Here is a 20,166-nt window from a genome sequence, read left to right as displayed (position 1 = left end):
AGGATGCAAAAATTCTCAACAAGATACTAGCCAACCAAATCCAACAATACATTAGAAGAATTACTCACAACTATCAAGTGGGATTTATTCCTGGGATGCAAGTCTGGTTCAATATCCACAAATCAATCAATGTGATACATAACATTAATAAAAGAAAGGATAAGAATCACATGATCCTCTCAATAAATGCAGAACAAGCATTTGACAAAATACAGCATTCTTTCTTGATAAAAACCCTTAAGAAAGTAGGGATAGAAGAAACATACCTCAAGATCATAAAGGTCATATACAAAAGATTCATAGCTAATATTATCCTCAATGGGGAAAAACTGAGAGCTTTCCCCTTAAGGTCAGGAGCATGACAGGAATGTCCACTCTCATCATTGTTATTCAACATAGTGTTGGAAGTACTAGCCTGAGCAATCAGAAAACAAAAAGAAACAAATAGCATCCAAATCAGCAAGAGGAAGTCAAACTTTCATTCTTTGCAGACAACATGATACTCCATATGGAAAACCCAAGAAGACCACTAAAAGATGGCTAGAACTGATACACAAATTCAGCAAAGTTGCAGGATATAAAATCAATGTACAGAAGTTGGTAGCATTTCTATATACCAATAATGAAGCAGCAGAAAGAGAAATCAAGGAATCAATCCCATTTACAATTGTACCAAAAACCATAAAATATCTAAGAATAAACCTAACCAAAGAGGTGAAAAGTCTATACACTGAAAACTATAGAAAACTTATGAAAGAAATTGAAGAAGACACATACACACACACAAATGAAAAATATTTCATGCTCGTGGATTGGAAGAAAAAAACATTGTTAAAATGTCACTACTACCCAAAGCAATCTACATATTCAATGCAATCCCTATCAAAATAACACCAGCATTTTTCACAGGGCTAGGACCAATAACCCTAAAATTTGTACGGAACCACAAAAAACCCTGAATAGCCAAAGCAATACAGAAAAGGAAAACCAAAGCTGGAGGCATCACAGTTCCGGATTTCAAGATGTACTACAAAGCTATAATCATCAAGACAGTATGGTACTGGCACAAAAACAGACACTTAGATCAACAGAACAGAATAGAGAACCCAGAAATGGACCCACAAACGTATGGCCAACTAATCTTTGAGAAAGCAGGAAATAATATCCAATGGAAAAAGAAACAATCTCTCCAGTGAATGGTGTTGGGGAAACTGGACAGCAACATGCAGAAAATGAACCTGGATCACTTTCTTACATCATACACAAAAATAAACTCAAAATAGATGAAAGACCTAATCTTAAGAAAGAAAACGATCAAAATCCTAGAGGAGAAAGCAGGCAACAGCCTCTTTGACCTTGCCTGCAGCAACTTATTCAGAGGCAAGGGAAACAAAAACGAAACGAATTATTAGGACCTCATCAAGGTAAAAAACTTGTCCACAGTGAAGGAAACAACCAAGAAAACTAAAAGGCAACCATCAAGATAAAAACGTCTGCACAGTGAAGGAAACAGTCAACAAAACTAAAATGCAACCAATGGAATGGGAGAAGATATTTGCAATTGATGTATCTGATAAAGAATTAGTATCCAAAACCTATAAGGAACGTACCAAACTCAATGCCCAAAAAACAATCCAGTGAAGAAATGGGCAGAAGACACGAACAGACCCTTTTCCAAAGAAGTCAACCAGATGGCTAACAGACACATGAAAAGATGCTCAACATCACTCCATCATCAGGAAAATACAAATCAAAACCACAATGAGATACCACCTCACACCTGTCAGAATGGCTAAAATTAACGCCTCAGGAAACAGATGTTGGCAAGGATGTGGAAAAAGGAGAACCCTTTGCACTGCTGGTGGGAATGAAAACTGGTACAGCTCTCTAGAAAACAGTATGGAGTTTCCTCAAAAAATTAAAAATAGAACTACTCCACGTGTGGGCAATTGCACTAGCAAATTGGTACTTATCCAAAGGATACAAAAATGTTGATTCAAAGGGGGCACATGCACCCCAATGTTTATAGCAGCACCATCAACAATAGCCAAATTATGGAAAGAGCCCAAGTGTCCATCGACTGACGAATGGATAAAGAAGATGTAGTATATATATATATATACAATGGAATATTACTTGGTGATTAAGAAGAATGAAATCTTGCCATTTGCAACAACATAGATGGAAGTAGAATGTATTACACTAAGCGAAATAAGTCAGAGAAAGATAAATATCGTATGATTTCACTCATATGTGGAATGTAAGAAACAAAACAGATGAACATAGGGGAAGGAAGGAAAAATAAGATAAAAACAGATGGAGGCAAACCGTAAGATACTCTTAAATACAGAGAACAAACTGAGGGATGCTGGAGGGGTGTTAGGTAGGGGATGGGCTAAATGCATGATGGGCACTAAGGAGGGCACTTGTTGGAATGCACTGGGTATTACATGTAAGTGATGAATCACTAAATTCTACTCCTGAAACCATTGTTACACTATATATTAACTAAACTGGATTTAAATAAAATTTTTAAAAAGTGACCACAATCATCCTTTATTAACTATAATTTTTATTATTAATCTTTGAAAAATTAATTTTCTGTTTGTTTCCAGTATCTAAAATGCACATGACATTTTAATGTTGATTTTACATTTGGCAATGCTGTTAACCTTTGCTAGAGATTCTAATCATTTTTATCTAAGTGGTTGGATGGTGGTTTTTACATAGATAATTATGTCATGTGTGAATAATGGAATTTTCTTTTTTTCTATGCCTTATGCATATTGTTTCACTTTTAAATTTACTGTGTGAACCAGAATTTGCAAAACATTGCAGAATAGAATTGGGAAGTCTTAATATTCATATAAAAACTATACATATAATCAGATACAGTTCAATGAGTTTTGACAAGCATCATAGTTATATAAATTCCACAACTATATAAAAATATATAGAATATTTCTGTTACCCCATAAAGTTGCCCAAACCTCTCTCTCATCTCTAAGCAAGCTTTAATCTGATTCTGTCTAGTGGTCCGGTATAACATGTAAATAGAATCATAAAATATGTAGCTTTCAAGTATTTTTTTAAAGATCAGCCTAATGGGTTTTAAATCCTCCATATTGTGGCATGAATTAGAAAAAATTCACCTGGGGCGCCTGGGTGGCTCAGTCGGTTAAGTGTCCGACTTTGGCTCAGGTCATGATCACACGGTTTGTGAGTTTGAGCCCCGCATCACGCTCTGAGCTGTCAGCACAGAGCCTGGAGCCTGCTTTGGATTCTGTGTCTCCCTCTCTCTCTGCCCCTCCCCTGCTCATGCTCTGTCTCTCTCTGTCTCAAAGATAAATAAAAACATTTAAAAAATTAAAAAAAAAAAGAAAAAAATCACCTTTCATACAATCCAGAAAACTCATATCTAGGTATTTAATCCAAGAGAAAGAAAAATATATATTCACACAAATATCATAGGAAAATTTTCCTAGCATCTTTATTCTATTGCCCTAAAATGAAAACAAAACAAAACAAAAAACAAAGTACTTACCAATTCCTGAATGAATTAACCTATTTTAGGCCATCCACAGAAGGAGATACAGCTCAGCAGTGAAAAATGAACTACTGAGTAAAACTTTAGTGAAGGTCATTGTTGAAAGGTTTGGGTCAATATATTATTTGAGGTTTAAAATGGTAAGAATGAGGGACACCTGGAACTCACAAATACTGCTGGTGGAGATGTAAATTGGTACAACCACTTTGGAAAAATGTTTGATAGTGTCCAAAAAACCCAAATACAAGCATACCCTCGACCCAGCAGTTCCAGTCTGAGCCATGTTTATAGCAGGGCTGTTGATATTAGTCTCAAACTGAAAACTATACTCAGCGTCTATCACAAGCTAAAACAAAATTAAGTAGGAGTATCCTCACAATGAAATGCTTTAGCAATGAGAGAAATGCTTTAGCAATGAGAATGAGTGAAATAAAACTACTTATAACTGTGCTGTCTCCTTCCAGCACCAACAGCCAATACTCCAATTCTCCAGCTCTGAGTGTTCAACTGATTTCTGACTCTCATTATCTAGAGTTGCTACAGACCCACCCCACAGATTAAGGGGTCAGTTCCACAAGATGGCCCCAACTCAGATGCCAATTGCAAGTCCCGGGCAACCTGTACTTCTGACTGACTGGCTATAAATTTGGGGTTCCCATAAACCCCTCTTCAGATTTGATAATTCACTAGAATGACCCACAGAACTCTGGACAGTCTTTTACTTACTATTACCTGTTTATTATAAATGGAAACATACGTTCTCCAGGACTTTGGTGCAGGCTGGTATACATGTCCATTAGACAATGCTTCTTAATTATGTTGACTAAATCTTGAGTATTCTTACTGATTTTTAAATTATAGACAGGTGTGTTAAACTCCTCAATGATGGTGATGATTTTATCAATGTCTCTTTGTAGTTCTGACCATCCCCATCCTTGCTTTATATATTTTGAATGTATGTTATTAAACAAGTAAAATTTAAATTTGTATATTATCCTAATGATTTGAAAATTTTGTCAAGATATAATGCCGTCTAAGCACTAATAATACCATTTGGGCAAATTCTACTTTGTATTGATATAGTCTTAGTAATAGTGTCTCCAGTTAATGGCATATAAATGGATATTTTAATTTTGATGTAGTTAATAATCTCTATTTCAACTGGTGAGTTATCTCTGTTTGCTGTGATTACATCTATACTTCTATTTATTTATAAGACCTTACATTAGGATTTCCAGTTTTCTCACTTTTGTGTGTTTCCTTATTTTTTTCTCCTTGTCTGTCTCCTTTAAAAAAAGTTACTCCTTGGGGCGCCTGGGTAGCTCAGTCCGTTAAGCGTCCGACTTCGGCTCAGGTCACGATCTCGCGGTCCGCGGGTTTGAGCCCCGCGGCGGGCTCTGGGCTGATGGCTCAGAGCCTGAAGCCTGCTTCCGATTCTGTGTTTCCCTCTCTCTCTGCCCCTCCCCTGTTCATGCTGTGTCTCTCTCTGTCTGAAAAATAAATAAACGTTAAAAAAAAAATTAAAAAAAAATTAAAAAAATAAAAAAAGTTACTCCTTTATTCAATTTGAACATTTTACTAGTATGGAAGTCAAAAGCTTTATATTTATATTCTTAGGTTACCCAGAAATTTAGCCCTAAGGATTAGGGCTAGTCTGTATCTTACCCTCTTCTCCCCAAACACAGGGATACTAGAATACTTGGAGGGATCAATCCCTGCCCACTTTAATATGGTGTTTTGTCCAGTATTCTAGTCTTTGTTTAACCTTAAAACCCATACATTGGAAATTATCTTTAATGTTTTGTATATTTAATGTAGTTTGATTTACTTATATGAACCCCACCTCCCTCCATTTTCTCCTTGCATTCAGACTTTGATTTCTAGGTTATTTTCAACCTTCCAGAGATACACATTTTAAAATGAAGCACTATTGATTGGGTCACGTGGGCAGCTCAGTCAGTTAAGTGGGGGACTTCAGCTCAGGTCATGTTCTCACAGTTCATGAGTTCAAGGCCGACATCGGGCTCTGTGCTGACAGCTCCAAGCTTGCTTATGGTTCTCTCTTTCTCTCTGCTCCTCCCCCACTCTCTCTCTCTCTCAAAAATAAATAAACATTTAAAAATTAAAATGAGGCACTACTGGTAGCTATCTCTTTCGACTTTCATCTCATCTTTTTCTGATAATGTTTCTATCTCACCTTTGTCTTAAAAGATGGTTTTGCTATTATATTATTCCTGCATGCTAAAAGATGTTTATACCTATGTCTGTATGTGGATACCTGTGCCAAGTCTGCCTGGTGTTAATGTCTATAGCCTTATCATAATTCCCGATATCTGGTAGTGCAACTCCAACCACCTGGCGGGATAAGTACAGTCACATGAGTATTGATTTTGTATTAAATAATTATAATTAATAACTTTTACGATTTCAAACTCAAATTCCAGAAATTTATTAATAGATTCCTTTGGGGTTATTTAAATAGAAAAACATGCCATCCAAGAATAATGCTAGTTTTGTTTCTTCTTTCCACTTTTGTATACATTTTTCCCTTCTCTAAGGGCACACTAGGATCTCTAAGGCAATCACAGTAGTCTGCTCAGACTGCTGTAATGGGACGCAACAACAGAAATGTATTTGGGGACAGTGCTGGAGGCTGGATGTCCAAGATCAAGGTGCCATCAGGGGTGGTTTCTCTGAAGGCCTCTCTCCTTGGCTTACAGACATATTCTTACTGTGCCCTCACACAGCCTTCCCTCTGTGCGAATTCCTGGTATTTGTCTTTCTTTCTATAAAGTCACCAGCCCTATTGGATTAGGGGCCCACCTTTGTGACTTCATGTGACCTTTATTACCCCCTTAAAGGCTTGATCTCCAAATATAGTCACATTAGGGTTTAAGGCTTCAACATAGGAATGTTGCAGGGAACATAATTATGCCCATAACAGCAATGTTGAATACAAGTGTGATGGTAGACATCCTTGTCTTGTTCCTAATTTTAATAGGAGTGGTTTCATTATTTTATTATTAAATATAATGCTTGCTGTAGGTATTTTGTAGCAAACTCTAATCAGGTTTAAGGATTTACCTTTTTTTTTCATCATTTAATAAGCATTTTTTTTCTTCTTTCCAGAAGTAACTGTTGACTTTCATTAAATGCTTTTCTGTCACTAGTATAATGTTGGTGTGCACACTTAGACGCACTCATTGTTTATACAGGCCTTCATTTAGTGGGGCTTTGATGGACTATTGTAGAATCTTTAGGGCATGGATTTGTGGGACTCACACTCTGCACTTTCAGCAGGTGTTTCTGCCTTCAGGGGTTCCCTTAGGGAGCTTATATTTCTTAGGAATGATTGCCAGTCTTATTCTTTTTGTTGTTTGCTGTGAGCTCCAGTTTCAGAGAGGGTAACTAGCAATGGCAGCTGGGTTGGGAGAGCAGGACTCTGGCCTTCTACTTTTCGTGCAGTAGAGAGACAAGGGCCTAAACCTGGGGCTCTGATAACATGGCAGGTGGTTGAAGGGACACAGTGTCTTCCTTCTGGTGCACCTTCAACTACATGGAGGTAAAAAAATTACTGAGCAAACTGAGCTTGAAAGTATGAAAAACAGAAGAAAACTAGTCTTTCCCCATTGCCTTTCAATTCCCAACTTTGGGATCATTTTTTTTCCCAGCCTCACACATGAAACCTTGGACAAAACTCCAAACTTTGGGTTACTATCAGGTAACAAAATTCTCTTCTGTATGTTTAGCCTAAGAACAGTCCCTTCTCAGTAATGAAAACATCCATCCCCTGTAATAATTAAAGCCCTAAATGTCTTCTAAATTTCAGTTTTGTCTGCACTCCAACCAATGCACACCTGCTTCACACAAAGAAGCCTGCAATAGGGACCAGGAGGTGGCCAACTTCCTTCTCTGTTGGATTTTCTGTAACCCTTTTCCCTAGTTTGCTGACTTCTTGGTTTCTAGGAGAGGTGTGGAAAGGGAGAAGAGGTGAAGGGGTAGGGGCAATTTTCCTTACTGGCAATGTTATAATATGGTATCAGGAGCAGAAGTATCATTGCTAGCTCACATGATGCTTTGGGTGGTCTTCTCGGCATGACTTCCCTGGTAACCATGTAATTGCTCTGCGCTCAGCTTCTACACTCTGTAGTGCACGGTCTCTTTCTTCTCAGGTTGCTTCAACCCTGGCTGGAAGCCCTGCTGTGCTGGATCCTTTCCACGATGGCCCCCCAGGCAGGCTCCTTCCCAGGTGGCAGGCTTTTCTTGATCCAGAAGAAAATGCAGGCTTTCATGTCTCCCCCAATCACACCCTTCATTCAATCAGTTGCAGCAGAAACATTTTGCCTTTAGTCTTTTCAAGGATGGGTCATCTCTGGTTCTTATGCTCTCTCAAGCCCTGGGGCAGTGGCTCCGAAATTTTGCTGCACTGTGAAACCACCCAGGATCTTTAAAAACACCAGTATCTAGCTCCCACTTTCAGACATTTCAGTTAATTTGTATGGAGTACAGCCCAGGCATGGAAATGTTTAAAAGATCCCCAGTGATAATATGAAGCAAAGGTTACATCCATTGCTTTGGGGCATGAATGTAATATATTAGAGTGGTCATCTTGCTATCCCTTTACTGGTATAAAGATCATGCAGTGGTTCTTGCCACAGTTATGAAAATTTGTCTTGTCTCCACTTCTCTGAATTGACCGTGTGTCTATCCCCCTTTGGACTGTGGAAATACTGAGCACCTATCATCTTGTTCTAAAACCTAGGAACTGTATTAAATCTGAGCCCAGAAAAATAACATTTTAACATCCAGATGTTTGAAAGACACTCCTGAAATCATGAGTATGAGGAAATATAGTCAGCTATTATGTAGTTTTTGCATATGTATAATCACAAGAACAAGCTAGAGAAGTATGTTGCTACCTGTAAAAATAATAGAAATAATTTTGATCCTGTTCTTATGAAATATCACATGATTTTGAATGCTTATTTTTTAACTCCCATCCAGAGATGTATTTATTTTTGCCTGTATTCAGATTTTGAATATTTTTGAAGAGAAATAAAATATGTTAATTTCTTCAGCTAGCTTGTTGAAGATTCTTTAGAAATTCTGACTCAGCGTGCTAAGAACAGGGTGCTGAATTAACATTGTCAGCTGGGCAGTAGCATACTGAGAACTATAGTTCTGATTGGAGAAGCTGCAGTAAGTGAGCAAATGAGCTCAAATGAATGGCTTAAATATTGTTTGTGGTTTGCAAATTAGATATACACAGGCAAGAAAAATGTTTCTATACTTTCCTTCCACAATTATGTTCAGTTTGTTACAATATTTCCCTTAAATAAGAGGATTGGGACTCTCAAACCTGGTTTCTGATTTTGGCAAAATAAATTTGCAAATAACCTTGATTCTGGGGCATACAATTCCAAATCAAAGCTATTTACAGTGTAATTTCAAAGACTGCAATCCAAAATCAGGGCTATTTAGAATTTCATCATCCCAAAATGTAAAAAAAAAAAAAAAAAAAATCAAAATGAGTTTTCTTTTTCTTTTTGGAAACTTTTCTTTTAATTACAAATTCCTCAATCTTTTTAGATAGTAAAAGCATAGAAAGAAAAATTTTATTAAGAGAGGAACTGTATCAGTCAGGGCCCTAGAAAAAGCAGATGGCATCCTCGTTGGGTAGTTTGAGATGAGTTTAATAAAGAAACTTGTTACAAATGCATGTACAAGGCAGAGGCTGGTGCTGTGCCTGGGAGAATTCCTGGGACTAATGGGGCAAACACAGGAAGAGTTAACGGGAATCATAATAATGGAGGACTGTGTGGAAGGTCCCATCACCTTGGGGAAAGTGGGTTGCCAGGCCATGCAACCCCGTGCGAGGAAACCAGGGTAATAAATGTCCACCTCACTCTCTGCCCCTCCTGATTTCATTAGATTCTCCCTGCTGTCTGGACTCAACTGGGAGCCAAAAGTTCAATCGTTATTGGTCATCTTTCTAGGGCAAACAGCAAGCAGGGGTAAGGGAAGACAGAGGAAGTGTCTGGAGAGGCAAATAGAAGATATATGTTCATTCCTTTGGTCCCTTAGTCTTGTTCTCAACATAAGGAACACAGAAAATCCCAACTGCTAACATAGTATCATGGGGAAATACCTACACATGCATACTCCTACCTAAAGTCTGAAACAGTTGCAACCAGGCATCTGTATATAAGGGAGCAGAGAATAAACAGTGAAGAGATAAACAGTAAATACAAAAAAAGAAAGTTGCTATGGACCCGGATTATAAAACTCATCACAACCTTGTGTTGGTATCACTGCTGTCTTCTTCCCCTACCTAGTCTATATTCTCTTTATCCTCTTTTAGCATCTCCACTAGAGAGGGTTCTTTGCCTGGTAGAATGACCCAGATCTTCAGTCAGTTGAGATCTTAGAGGTCTTATCTTTATTGGATGGCAACAGTTCCCTGGTGATAAGGAACCTGCTCCTTCAAGAACCTCTTTGCTCTCATAGTATAGTACCAGCCCCAGTGAGATCAACTACATATGATCACAGAGTTACCCCTTTGTCCGTCTGTTGGTTTGGTGGTATAAGGGATCCAAAACAGCCAAGGCTGAGTCTCAGGTTCTAATTCATGGAATCATAACCATGTTCCCCAGTAAAAACACCCCTTCCTTGGGCATAAGATCTCTAAATCCAATGAGGCTAAGATTGTGGGAACTGAAAGCAAACATTCATCAAGGGTTTTATTAGTAACTAGGGCCACTTCTACCCCTATGCCTTGATTCCCAAACCTGACTGTAGGTAAGAAGGCACCAAACACTAGCCACTGGTTAAAGAAATACTGTATCCCTTTAGTACTTAGTCTAGCAGAATTCTGTCATGGAACTGGTATAACTGAGCTTTGGCTTCTGGGATAAAGTACAGATGGTAAAAATGGAATCACCTTACCACACATCTATCACCATAAAATGAGTTTCTTGAACAGAAGCAACACGTGCAGGGGCACCAGGGTGCCTCGGTCAGTTAAGCGTCCGTCTCTTGATTTTGGCTCAGGTCATGATCTCACGGTTCATGAGTTTGAGCCCTGTGTTGACCTTTGTGCTGACAGCACAGCGCCTGCTTGTGATTCTCTCTCCCTCTCTTTCTGTCCCTCCCTTGATCTCTGTCTCTCTCTCTCTCCAAATAAATAAATAAACATTTATGTTTTAGAAAGCAACATGTGCAGCATTACATGATGATGGATAAGACATTCTGTAAGTTCATAAATAGTGGCTTTGCCAGAAGTGGGGACAACGAAGACTAATTTCTACCAAGAATATGTGTCTGTCCCTGTGAAGACAACACTATTCTCTCCATGGTGAAAGGAGTCCAAGATAACAACTTGTCACCAGAGAACAGGCTGGTCATCATGGTGAGTGATGTACTGGGGATTCAGGGTACACTTTTGATGAGGGAAGTCCACACTCATCTTATTTTTGTTCCAATCAAACAGGTAAGGTGAATGGGGACATAGTCAGTGACCCAACCATCTTTCAAGTATTCGGTGGAGGCATTTGTCTCTTAAATTCCCTAGAAAAGTGGAGTCTGATTTGGTTCACTCTCAGGAAGTTTAGTGGAAAGGGGAGAATTTCCAGGGGCTTCTATTTGACCTTTTCTACTATAATAGTGTTTATTGGTCATGAAATAAGTAAGGGAATTCTCAGTGATTAATTAAATTTATCCTTACTATATTTTCTGGGACTGGAAAAGTATCCCAGGATGAATTCACAGTCCTATTAGCCCCATTGTGAAAAACTCAAGTCAGGCCTCCATCTATGACCTGGCCTTCCCTGTGCCAATCTTGCCAGTGGGCTATAACAACATTCTGTGTCTTTAAGGGTTAGAATCAGATTACAGACAGTGTCTAAATACCTATATAGATGCTGGTGAGGATGTGGAGAAAAGGGAACCCTCTTGCACTGTTGGTGGGAATGCAAACTGGTGCAGCCGTTCTGGAAAACAGTGTGGAGGTTCCTCAAAAAATTAAAAATAAAACTACCTTATGACCCAGCAATAGCACTGCTAGGAATTTACCCAAGAGATACAGGAGTACTGATGCATAGGGGCACTTGTACCCCAATGTTTATAGCAGCACTCTCAAAATAGCCAAATTATGGAAAGAGCCTAAATATCCATCCACTGATGAATGGATAAAGAAATTGTGGTTCATATACACAATAGAATACTACATGGCAATGAGAAAGAATGAAATATGGCCTTTTGTAGCAATGTGGATGGAACTGGAGAGTGTTATGCTAAGTGAAATAAGTCATACAGAGAAAGACAGATACCATATGTTTTCACTCTTATGTGGATCCTGAGAAACTTAACAGAAGACCATGAGGGAGGGGAAGGAAAAAAAAAGGTTAGAGAGGGAGGGAGCCAAAACATAAGAGACTCTTAAAAAACTGAGAACAAACTGAGGGTTGATAGAGGGTGGGAGGGAGGGGAGGGTGGGTGATAGGTATTGAGGAGGGCACCTGTAGGGATGAGCACTGGGTGTTGTATGGAAACCAATTTGACAATAAAATTCGTATTAAAAAAATACCTTGGAGTACCCTCATTCTCATTGCATAATTGTACTGGTTCAAGTGAATAGATTCTTCTGAAAAGCATGAGGAAGATCCACGATATGCTCCTAGAGCCACTTTGTAGGCTCCTTTCTCAAAGGGACCCGGTCTTCTCCTCTGGACTTCAGACTCCTTTATCTTATGTCTGTGAAGTTTGCCTACATATTAGTATCACCTGGGAAACTTCAGAAGCACTGAAGCTTGAGACCCACCCCCAGAGATTTGGATTTACTTGGTCTGGGGTGTGACCCAGGCTTTGTGAATTTTGAAAACTCCCCAAATGCTTCTGACTGAGTGCTATGACTGAGGTCTGAGAACCACTGCTCTAAGGTAGTAGAGTAGGACTAGAGTAGGCTTTCGTATTTTTATCAACTTTTGCCATGTGATTCTGATAGAACAAGCAAATCTCTACTAGAACATGCCAGGGACGTTTCAGCATTTGTACTGCACAGATTGCAAACCACTGTTAAGTCCTGTTTCAATTAGCCAACCTACCAAAAGATTTATACCACCCCCAGGTGCTTGAGGCAACACATTAAAGTCAAATCCTGCAGTGAGTACAGACATTTTATTGAATATGGCCAGCTCAAACTTGATGCTTAATTCTTCTTGGTCTGACACACTTAGAATCTACCCTTTCACAAGCTCCCCAGGCTCCTGCCAGCACAGATTGGCTTAATCATATATTATGATATATATATTTGCTTCCAGAGCAGACCTGACACTGCTTTGTCTTATGCTGGAGTCTAATTAGGAGACTGTAGGCATCAGGTAGAGAATGTGCTACGGTGAGATGAGCATCATCTGGGAGCCACTGGCTTAGGTGTAGTCATCCATGAACTTTTAAACAAGGGGACACTGGTTCCTTCTTATGGGGAAGTTAAGGGGCTCTCTCCACTTGCAAGCATTTCAGAAAGATTTGAAGCTCAGCGTTCCCTGTCTTGTCTCTTTTAGCACAAATGTTCCCATCCCATCTCTCGTGTCCCCATGTTTCTCTTCACCAGGACCCTTATCTTGATTTGTATGAGATCTGGCAGGGTGTCTATTTCTCTGCAGTCCTTATGATCAGATGTCTGGCATGGTCTTCAGCTCTACCTGCCCCAAAACTCCAGGAAACGAGGATATTTTCTTATCTGTTTCCAAGACTGTCTGATTTCTACTCATGTTCTCAATTCTATTTTCACAGCTTTCCATTTCTTTCTAGGGCAGAGTTTCTCAACCTCATCACTGTTGACATTTGGGTCCAAATAGTTGTTGTGGGGCTGTCTTCTGCGCTGTGGGATGTTTAGTGTCATCCCTGGCTTCTACCCTCCAGAAACCAATAGTAACCTTCATCCCTAAGTTGTGACAATCAAAATGGTCTCCGAATATTGCTAAAGGTTCCCTGGGGAGCACAATTGCCACTAATTGAGAACCTCTGCTCTAGAGCCATCAGAAAAAAAAAAGCCACCTAATGCCACAATCTTTGAATTCATATTATCCCTGAAGAGACTAATTGCTAGGGCGAACTAATTTTCCAACAACTTGCCCTCCATTTGCCCTTCAATGCATTCTACTTTAATTTGAATAATCATGATCCACCAGATGCACTTAGTTGCTCATGTCCCTTTTCCTGATGGAAAGGAGAGTAACCAAATCCCAGATTCCCATGTTGAAGGTCTATTTCCTAGAGCTATTTCCAGTACCAATTTCTGTATCAGTTAACATCCCAGCAGGAAACAGATGTTACACTCAATTTGAGCAATTTGACAACAGTTTAATCAAGGCACTATTTACATAGATGTGGGCAGAATGTAGGGAAATCAAAAACAAGAGTGTAGGACCCTGAGTTAGAAATGGGTAATGGGAGCTCCATTCCTAGTTCTAGGCCTGAAGATGCAAGGGGGAAAAGAAGTTTCCAGAATTTCAGAACCAACCTGGAGAGAGAGGAGTGAGTAGGTTGGTGGGGGTTAGGGAGACAGAGAGAGAGAAAGAGAGAATGCTATGTGGTGGGGTGGCTGGGGTCTCCTCCCAGTAGCTCTCCTTTAGTGAGGGAGGGAGACTGGGATATTGAACCACCCCTCAACCCCCATCCTCTCTGTTCTTTCTCCCTTTCACTATTCCTCTCAATTGGAAGACAGAGCACAAGGAAGCCCCTGGATGAAGCCTATTTATGTAGGTGCTCTTCATTATATCACATTAATTGATAGGTACTTCCAGGGCTCATAGCAGGGTAGAGAAAGATGAAGATAATGATGTAGAGGAGCAAAAGGAAGAATAAAACCTAGGAGATGTGTTTGCAACACTGGGATAAAGAAATATATTTTGGGTGGAGAAAGAACATTTCAGGCAGAGCATTGTTTGAAAAGATTGTCAGTGACACCACAGACTGTAGGAAAGAACAAATAGGGTAAATTTGAAAAATGGCAGCAAAGCTCCTCAGGGGTGTGTGTGTGTGCGTGTGCATGTGTTTCTCTTCCCTTTCTTATATTTCTCTAAATCATTAATGCAAAATATCCATTTTATTTGACTAAGGTAAAAGCTTTAGTGCTAAACGTTCACTTAGCATAAAATCTAACTACTCATCATCCTATTGATTATGTCTCTGAAGTGGCCTTGGTTGCCATTCTCTTTATTCTCCAGAACCACTGGCTTTGTTCAACGTAGGCTTTTTTTCTCCTACGTGATTTCAAAGTCCTGATACTTCATACCTAGGCTTTCTCCTTCCAACTTGTCATTTTCACTACTGTCAGTTATTATTCTTTTTTTTTCTTTTTTTAAATTTACATCCCAGTTAGTTAGCATACAGTGCAATGATCATTTCAGGAGTAGAATCCAGTGATTCATCCCCTATATATAATACCCAGTGCTCATCACAACAAGTGTCCTCCTTAATGCTCTTTGCCCATTTATCCCATCCCTCCACCCATCACCCCTCCGGTGACCCTCAGTTTGTTCTCTATATTTAAAAGTCTCTTATGTTTTGTTCCCCTCCTCTTTTTATTATTTTTGCTTCCCTTCCCTTCTGCTCATTTGTTTTGTATCTTAAATCCCACAAATGAGTGAAGTCATATGTTTGTCTTTCTCTGACTAATTTTGTTTGGCATAATACACTCTAGTTCCATCCACATTGTTGCAAATGGCAAGATTTCATTCTTTTTTATTGTCAAGTAATATTCCGTTGTATATACATACCACATCTTCTTTATCCATTCATCCATTGATTGACATTTGGACTCTTTCCATACTTTGGCTATTGCTGATAGTGCTGCTATAAACATTGGGGTGCATGTGCCCCTTTGAAACAGGACACCTGTATCTTTTGGATAAATACCTAGTAGTGCAATTGCTGGATCATAGGGTAGTTGTATTTTTAATTTTTGAGGAACCTCCATACTGCTTTCCGGAGTGGCTGCACCAGTTTGCATTCCCCCTAGTAATACAAAAAAGTTCCTCTTTCTCCACATGGTTGCCAGCATCTGTCATTGCCTGATTTAATTTTAGCCATTCTGATGATGAGTGATATTGAGCATCTTTTCATGTGTCTGTTAGCCATCTGGATGTCTTTGTTAGAAAATGATTTCAGGAGTAGAATCCAGTTCATGTCTTTTGCCCATTTCTTCACTAGATTATTTGTTTTTTTTGGTGTTGAGTTTGATAAGTTCTTTATAGATTTTGGATACTAGCCTTTATCTGATATGTCATTTGAAAATATCTTCTCCCATTCTGTTGGTTGCCTTTTAGTTTTGCTGACTGTTTTCTTTGCTGTGCAGAAGCTTTTTATCTTGATGAGGTCCCAATAGTTCATTTTTGCTTTTGTTTCCCTTGCCTCCTCCAGAGACGTGTCAAGTAAGAAGTTACTGTGGGCAAGGTCAAAGAGGTTGTTGTACGCTTTCTCCTCTAGGATTTTGATGGTTTCCTATCTTACGTTTAGGTCTTTCATCCATTTTGAGGTTTATTTTTGTATATGGTATAAGGAAGTGGTCCAGGTTCATTCTGCACGCCGCTGTCCAGTTTTCCCAACACTATTTGCTGAAGAGACTGTCTTCATTCCATTGGACATTCTTTCCTACATTGTCAAAGATTAGTTGGCCATACATTTGTGGGTCCATTTCTGGGTTCTCTATTTTGTTCCATTGATCTTTGTGTCTGTTTTTGTGCCAGTACTATACTGTCTTCATGATTATAGCTCTGTAGTACATCTTGAAGCCCAGAATTATGATGCCTCCAGCTTTGGTTTTCTTTTTCAGGATGGCTTTGGCTATTTGGGGTCTTTTCTGGTTCCATGCAAATTTTAGGATTGTTTGTTCTATCTCTGTGAAGAATGCTGGTGTTATTTTGCTAGGGATTGCACTGAATATGTAGATTGCTTTGGGTCGCAGTGACATTTTAACAATATTTGTTCTTCTAATCCATGAGCATCGAATATTTTTCCTTTTTTGTGTGTGTCTTCTTCAATTTCTTTCATAAGCTTTCTATAGTTTTCAGTGTATAGGTTTTTCAGCTCTTTGGTTAGATTTTTTCCCAGGCATTTTATGGTTTTGTGCAATTACAAATGGGATAGATTCCTTGATTTCCCTTTCTGCTGCTTCATTATTGGTGTATAGAAATGCAACCGATTTCTATGCATTGATTTTATGTCCTGCGAGTTTACTGAATTCATGAATCAGTTCTAGCAGTTTTTGGGTGGAATCTTTTGGGTTTTCCATATAGATTATCATGTTATCTGCAAAGAGTGAAAGTTTGACTTCCTCCTTGCCAATTTGGATGTCTTTTATTTCTTTGTGTTGTCTGATTGCTGAGGCTAGACCATCAGTTATTATTCTCACACAAAAATCTGGTAATGCAAATATATCAATTAAATAATTTTCATTATTCTCTGTTGCCTGTATACAAATTTTATAACACTTAGAATAACTTCAGGAGAGCTTGATGTCAATCTTTTTAGCCTTTCTTGTCTCCTAAAATTCTACACACATTCCTAGGGTTATATTAAGTAAATCCCCATTTTCTGAATCCTCATCATTTAACACCTCCATACTTGTATGTGATACTTATTCTACCTAGAATGGACCTCCCCCACCCCAACCTAAAAAATTGGTCCTTCCCCTGAAAACTTGGTAGTTTACTTTTAGAAGTCAACTCAACCATCAACCTTCACTGAAAATGTAACCAAAGTATTTCGGCAGACTTAGTGCTAAGATATAGACTTATTATACACACCAAGAATATTCCATACCATTAACATAGAAAATCAAATTAAAACAATGTGGTGTCTTTTCTCTGTTAAATGGTCATGGCAGGGTCACCTGGGTGGCTCAGTTGGTTGAGCGCCGGACTCTCGATTTCGGCTTAGGTCATGATCTCACTGTTTATGGGATCAAGCCCTGCATTGAACACTGTGCTGACAGCATGGAGCTTGCTTGGGATTCCCTCTCCCTCTCTCTCTGCCCTCCCCTGCACTCTCTCTCTAAAAACAAAACAAAACAAAACACAACAAAATAAAACAAAACAACAACAAAAAACTTTGAAAAATATTAAAAAAAATACATAAATGGTCATGACAGATGTACCATGCCAGGAGGGATGTGATAGAAAGGTCACTCTCATAAATTAATGGTTCTGATAAACCAACAAAATATTTTGTTTGGAAGAGAAAAAAAAAGACTTAACTAATCCCATGTTTACACAAAACATTTGGTTTCAGGAATTCATAAACCCCAATAATAACATATATATATTTAAAAAATGATTATTTTACTCCTGTTAGTATTGCCATTGTTCCTATTGCAGATTCACTTTCATTTAGCTTCAGTTTTAACAATAACATATAGTACATTTTTTTCATTTCTCTTCAATTTTTAATATTCATCCATGTCCCTATGTGTAGTTATAGTTTACTCCTTTTTACTACTGCCTGGTATCCCTTTATGCAAAAGTATGACAGTTTATGTCTTCTCCTGCTGACGAACATTTGGATTTCTAGCTTTTGTGCCATTATAAAGAATGCACATTGCATCGTGCACATGTGAAAAGTTTGGGGCTATACCTGGAAGCGGAATTTCTGGCTTGTAGAGCGTGCACATGTTCAATTTTACAAGGTAGCACCGCGTTGTTTTCCAAAGTGGCTGGAACAATCCACTCTTTTTCACCAGCAGTGGTTAATAGTTTTAGCATGAATTTTTGGTGGGAACTGTATTAAGTGGTTTACATATATTATCCTGCTCGATATTCACCACAGTTCTGTATGATGAGTATTAGCATCCCCGTTTACAGAGGAGAGACAGAAACTCTGAGAGATGAATTAAACATACAGAGGGCCACACAGCTAGCAAATGGCACATCTAAGAGTGACACAATGGTGTCTCTGACTGCAACGTCTGTGCTTGTAACGAGGACACAAAACTGCAGAAGAGAACCATGACGAAATTCGCAGCAGCATTATTTATTTTTTTTCAAGGAATTAGAGGAAGCCTCAATTTTCTTTGGTAGAAGTAGAAGCATATTTTAGACATCATACTACCACTATATTATGAAATATGCAGCCAGTGAAAACGGTTGTAGAAGATATTTCAATAGCATAGAAAATACCCATTACATAATATTAAATAAAAAGAATATACAAGATGTACATACTGCATAATCCAAATATACATATATATGTGTATATATAATAAATATAATGAATATAAATTTACGATTTTTTTCTGGGTTGTGGAACTGTAGATAACTTTTATTTCTCATTTAATCCTTTTCTATATTTTCTAAAATGTCAACACAGACCATGTATTATTTTCAAAATAGTAATAAAACATCAAAAAATAAAGATTAATGTTTGATGCCTACAGCAGAATTTAGGGTAATAATTGTGACCTGAAAGCTGGATTTTAGTGCGCACTTGGTCAAAGGTTTTCATATTTGTGTTGCTTCAGAAGCACTTACACGGGCTTGATTAAATACGGATTGCCGAGCCCCCAGTCCCATAGATTTTGATCCAGCAGGTCTGGAAAGAACTCTGAGAATTTATGTTTTTAACAAGTTCTCAAGTGGTCTAGGGGCTAGTCTGAGAACCACTGGTTTAGGCACAATGATTATGAGGCTCTTTCTTGGCAGCAAAATTTATGGCAAATCTCATAGCTGTCTTCCTGGGATTTTTCTTCCTTCTCTCCCCACAAATCCCATGTCTTCCTATTTTGTTGTCTATTTTCTACTTTTTTCCAGTGAATTGTATTTCCTAGCAACTTTCTGAGAACGTTGTGGATAAAAGGTCTTCTCCAGCCTCCTCCTCTCCTTTTTCTTTTCTTCACTTCTTTTTTGAGATTTTTCGACTTTGAACTCAGAGCTATATTGCCTTCTGGCTTCTGAAACGCTGTTAAAATCAAATGCCCTATTGATTGCCAATCCTTTTCCAAGTGACCTGTTTTTCTTTCTTGGGGTGGGGGTGCTTTTAAGATTTGCTCGTTATCCTTGATGTTCTAAATTCCACAATCATAATCTTTCATGTGGATCTGTTTTCACTCATTTTCAATCTGGCCATGTTCTATGAAAAACTCTGTTAAGATTTTTATGATAATTACATTGAAATTATAGATTAATTTGGGATGCATTGACATCTTTACAATATTTAGTCTTTCCATTCATGATCACAGAATAAATTTTTCTTCATTTTTAAGATCTTTTATGTTTGGCAATAAAATGTTCTATACTTCCTCTTGAACTGCTTTACATTTCTTTTGGATATATTTTTAGGTATTCAGTATTCCTAGGTATTCCTTTTTTTCCTATTGGGAATGTATTTATTAGGAAGATATTTTATAACTGGTTACTGCTGATGCATGGACAAGCTATTGAATTTTGTGTATTGGTTACTAGTAAGTTATAACGATTTTTCTGTGGAGTATCTTTGATTTTCCTTTTAATTAATCATGTTATCTGTAACTATGTGTGGATAGTGATTCTGTTTCTTCCTTTATAATTATAAACCTCTTATTCATTTTCATACCTTCCTGTTAATGTCAGAGCAGTGTTAGCAGG

The sequence above is a fragment of the Panthera leo genome, chromosome A2 (assembly GCF_018350215.1).
Source record: "Panthera leo isolate Ple1 chromosome A2, P.leo_Ple1_pat1.1, whole genome shotgun sequence".
Taxonomy (NCBI): domain Eukaryota; kingdom Metazoa; phylum Chordata; class Mammalia; order Carnivora; family Felidae; genus Panthera; species Panthera leo.
This window is presented reverse-complemented; position numbering follows the sequence as displayed.